At 33.0% G+C, this 5,000-nt stretch overlaps 2 non-coding genes across 2 annotated transcripts; both read left to right on the forward strand.

Moving 5' to 3' along the window:
- The first annotated feature begins 1,547 nt into the window (after nucleotides 1–1,547).
- On the forward strand, nucleotides 1,548–1,666 carry LOC149770652 (5S ribosomal RNA). Its single transcript, XR_016418757.1, has one exon. It is a non-coding gene; the product is annotated as a 5S ribosomal RNA (ribosomal RNA).
- A 900-nt stretch (nucleotides 1,667–2,566) lies between these two features.
- Nucleotides 2,567–2,685, forward strand: LOC149770653 (5S ribosomal RNA). Its single transcript, XR_016418634.1, has one exon. It is a non-coding gene; the product is annotated as a 5S ribosomal RNA (ribosomal RNA).
- Nucleotides 2,686–5,000: the final 2,315 nt, after the last annotated feature.

Genomic DNA, 5,000 nt, shown 5'->3' on the forward strand with positions numbered 1-5,000 from the left:
AGAAAGATTGAAAATATTATTTCTTTCATATATATATATATATATATATATATATATATATATATATATATATATATATATATATATATATATATGAGAGAGAGAGAGAGAGAGATGGGGGGATTCGGAATGGTTTAAACAGACTCTAAATTACACTGATAAAATGTACATCAGTCCAATGGTTAACATGATAGATTTCTATCAAGCTGGTTGCCCTATTGTACCCTTGAGCAAGACTACCCTCATTGCCTAATAAAACCAAGCAGTCTTTTGCCAGAACACCATAATGTGAACTTAGGCCATCTAAATCAAATTCCTATGTGAAATTTGCCAATATAAGCCAATACACTTTAATGCAAACTTAGCCAATCTAAACCAAATATCTTAATGGAAACTTAGCCAAACACCTTAATGTGAACTTAGCCCATCTAAACCAATGTACCATAATGTGAACTTAGCCCATCTAAACCAAGAAAAGAATAATGTGATATTGGCTCATATAAACAAAAACACCTTAATGCTATCTTAGCCAATCTAAACCAACCGACTTAATTTATTTTTATAAAGAATACAAAGTGAAAATTTAAATACTTTTCAGCATTATAAATGAAATCACAAATAGTCCATGAAAAGTTATATGACAAGTCCAAAAGGGTAGTGTTCCAAATGAATGCCAGTGGTTTTCTGAATGAAGTCCAATTTTGAATGTGCTGATGTAATAACAATCTTGACGTGTGGCGATGATGTAATTTAGAATGTCCTTGAATGAATTCATAATAGTCCCAAAATAGCGATTTTTGATATTTGGACATTAGTATTGGGGTGTATGGACATATTTGTTTTGCTTATCAAAACGTTGGAAATCGCCGACACCATGCGGTATCGGCATAGGCTGCTTACTAGCCACAGGGGGCTCGTATCATTGCTTACAATGAAACTATCAGTCGTACATATAGTATAAAATGTATGACTGTCAGTTCAATTGTGAGCAACGATGCGAGCCCCTGTGCTTACTAGCCTGCCATGCAAACTTGACCGACCTTTCATCGAGATATACCTGCATGAAATCGAGAGAAATACGATTTATTTTCTCAGAAATAATTCCGAGTATAACATCATTTGTCGTTAATGAAGCTGACTGACGAAAGAAAACGACAACCTTGATGAAATTTGACACGGAACTCGCCATTGTATTACTATTCAAATGACTGCACAAATATGGCAACCTACATGTCAGTGACATCGGCGATCAAATAAGCTCTTGCTTCTTTACAGATTGAAACTGAAGGGATGTATTGTCGTAAGCAGAGCTCTCCCCTGTCTCTAATATATATATATATATATATATATATATATATATATATATATATATATATATATATATATATATATATATATATATATATATATATATATATATATATATATATATATATATATATATATGTGTGTGTGTGTGTGTGTGTGTGTGTGTGTGTGTGTGTGTAATATATCTTTGTAACGACGAAGAGACAACCTATATTAGTCTTAAATTTGTACATACAAATGTCTACGGCCATACCACGTTGAAAACACCGGTTCTCGTCCGATCACCGAAGTTAAGCAACGTCGGGCCCGGTTAGTACTTGGATGGGTGACCGCCTGGGAATACCGGGTGCTGTAGGCATTTTTTAAATTTTTTTTTGGTTCCATCCTCACTGTGAGGATATGCGATCATATATGGCCAATATTTCTTGTTCACAAATCTGGTGCAAATTTTTCAGTTTCCTCTACCTCCAGGATCGAAATGGGCCGCCTCGTATGCCGTCCAGATCCTCCAAATTTCTTCTGATATTCCGGATTCAGCCTATAGCGAATAATTGCAACGTATGCAATCGATGTCTTTCATTTTGGATACTTGTCTGTGGTATTTCTTATTCAATAATTGATAGATATATTTGGAATGTATTATTTTTAATTATTTTAATTTATTTACCTGTTTTTAGCAGGGCACCAGTCTATCAGTGTGAAACTTGGCATCCCTTAGCGAATACTTCGAATATGGGCCATTGACAAAATAAATTGGTGTATAAATCTCTGTTTTGATTACAGTAAGTTTGGATGGATGTTCCCTGCTTCCACTTCCTTGCACTTTCTGTGTTTCCACAACTTTAACGTTTCCGAGCTGCAAGACGATATCCGTTTCAAATCAGATTCGAGTCCGTCTTTAAAGGTAGCTCATAGGCTGATGTCGATTATTTACCTATTGAATTAGTCAGTTGATACAAGATAAATAATAATAATAATAATAATGCCCAAAAACAACAAAAATGAACTGAATCTTCGTTTAAATGCATTGTTATTTAAGTCCATTTGAAGGTGTAAACCTCCGGTTAAGCAACTAATGTCCGAGTCCGAAAATGCCTGAATTACAAATTTGAATAATGTATGAAGGCAGTTTATCTATATAAGTTTTAATAAGTACACTTTAATTACTAATTTTACACGGCACATAAACGTAAACGTCTGTACATCGGAAACGGTGAAGAGAGAAGCGAATATAAGTCTTAAATTTACACACACTTGTGTCTACGGCCATACCACGTTGAAAGCACCGGTTCTCGTCCGATCACCGAAGTTAAGCAACGTCGGGCCCGGTTAGTACTTGGATGGGTGACCGCCTGGGAATACCGGGTGCTGTAGACTCTAATTTTTTTTTTTCTTTTATAACTAAAAACAGTTGAAGTTTTTCTTTCTTTCTTTTATTGTAACTAAATTTACTTTATTCAATATAAATAATAAATAGAGCAATTTCTCGACTTTCATTTTCTCTTTTTCCTTAACTTTCTTCAATAATTCGGATCCTAAAAAAATCAAGTATAGGACCTGAATATAGCAAATGTTGCTTTGCACTTCTCTGCTCTTGGTTTCGATCCTTACTACTGGAATATGCGATCATAGATGACCAGTATTTCTTATTAACAAATTCGGTTCAATTTATCCAGTTTCCTCTACTTTTACTACCACAACAAGCTGCCTCCTTTCACGTCGAAATACTTCCTTCAAGTTTCTTCTCATATATTCCTGGTGTAGTCTCTAGCGCAGAGTTGCAAAATATGCGATCAATGTCTTTCATTTTGGGTACTTATTTGTGGTATTTCTTATTCACTAATTGATTGATAAATATGGAATGTATGAATTGTGAGAATTTTTTATATTAATTTATTGATTGATTGATTTCTTTTACAGCAGGGCCTCAGTCTGCCAGTGGGAAAATTGGCATCCTGTAGCGAATACTGTAAATATGGGCCATTGGCTAAATAAATTGGGTTATAAAATTCTGTTTTGATTACAGTAAGTTTAGATAGATATTCCATGCTTCCACTTTCTGTATTTCCACAACGTTAACTTCTACAAGTTGCAAGAAGAGATCCTTTGCAAATCTGATAAGACCCTATTTTTAAAGTTAGCTTATAGGCCGGTGTCGCTTATTTTAACCAAATGATAGGACAGAAAGAGGAATAATAATAATAATAATAACAACAACAATAATGTCCTGAATCTGCATTTTAAGTCAATTTCAACATGGAATTCTCCCCTTATCTGGGTCAGAAAATGGATGAGTGACAAATATGAGTATCTGAGGCCAGTTTTGCTTCTTTTGGATTAGAACTTTGAATCAGTATACACTTTAGTTACTAATATTATACTGCACACAAACATTTGTACATCGGAAATTTTGAAGAGATGTGTGAATAATCAGCCCAAGAGTCTTGAAAACGCATCAAGACAACAAATTATGTTTTACAGTCGAAATGTTGTTCTCACTAGAACTGAAATCATTTAATTTCTACTTAAATGCCCGAAAAATTTACAATTAAAACTACAATAAATGTTTTATACCTAGTCCCGCACAGTGACGTTTATCTGATTCCCTGTACTCACCGAGAGCATTCTGTGTCATATGGATGCATATCAAATGAAGTGAAAAGTAATGGAATACTCGCTTTTTTATTTATCCCTATGCATCGTGGTGCCCACACCATGATGAGACGCTGTTTCAATAAACCCTTTTATATATGTTCTTTACTGTTCTTCCTTTTTCTTCTTGCTTTATCATACTGACACACGAGAGAGAGAGAGAGAGAGAGAGTATGCAACAAAGTTCGCATAACTTTATCAGCTATTAACATTAATTGTACTTCTGTGTAATTTTATTTTTAACGCGTTATCCTATAACGATTGCAAACAAGGGCAAAAACTCTACTGATCTTACTCGATAATTATACCATACTGAATTAATAAGTTTATCTCGTAAAAACGGATCATATATATATCCTGGGTGGCTGAGGGTGTTTTAAGATATGTGTGTGTCTTTTGTGATATATATATATATATATATATATATATATATATATATATATATATATATATATATATATATATACGTTTGTGTGTGTACATACATACATACATACGTGTATTATTTACATATAGTCTTGGATAATTTTAATTATTGGGATATGGATTTTAGATATCAACAGATACAAAGGAAACAAACGTTTCAATACATATAATGACATTTTCTTAAATTCTACATTGTATCATATTGACCTACTACTTGCTAGGCAAGCTGACTTTTATAAAATTTGCAAACTCCTTATATATATTTAAACTTACTTTTAGTATTCAACCAGAAAATCAGTACAGTGCAGAAAGATTGAAAATATTATTTCTTTCATATATATATATATATATATATATATATATATATATATATATATATATATATATATATATATATATATATATATATATATATATATATATATATGAGAGAGAGAGAGAGAGAGATGGGGGGATTCGGAATGGTTTAAACAGACTCTAAATTACACTGATAAAATGTACATCAGTCCAATGGTTAACATGATAGATTTCTATCAAGCTGGTTGCCCTATTGTACCCTTGAGCAAGACTACCCTCATTGCCTAATAAAACCAAGCAGTCTTTTGCCAGAACAC

The sequence above is a fragment of the Sinohyriopsis cumingii genome, unplaced genomic scaffold (assembly GCF_028554795.1).
Source record: "Sinohyriopsis cumingii isolate HCF-2022 unplaced genomic scaffold, ASM2855479v2 utg002479l, whole genome shotgun sequence".
Taxonomy (NCBI): domain Eukaryota; kingdom Metazoa; phylum Mollusca; class Bivalvia; order Unionida; family Unionidae; genus Sinohyriopsis; species Sinohyriopsis cumingii.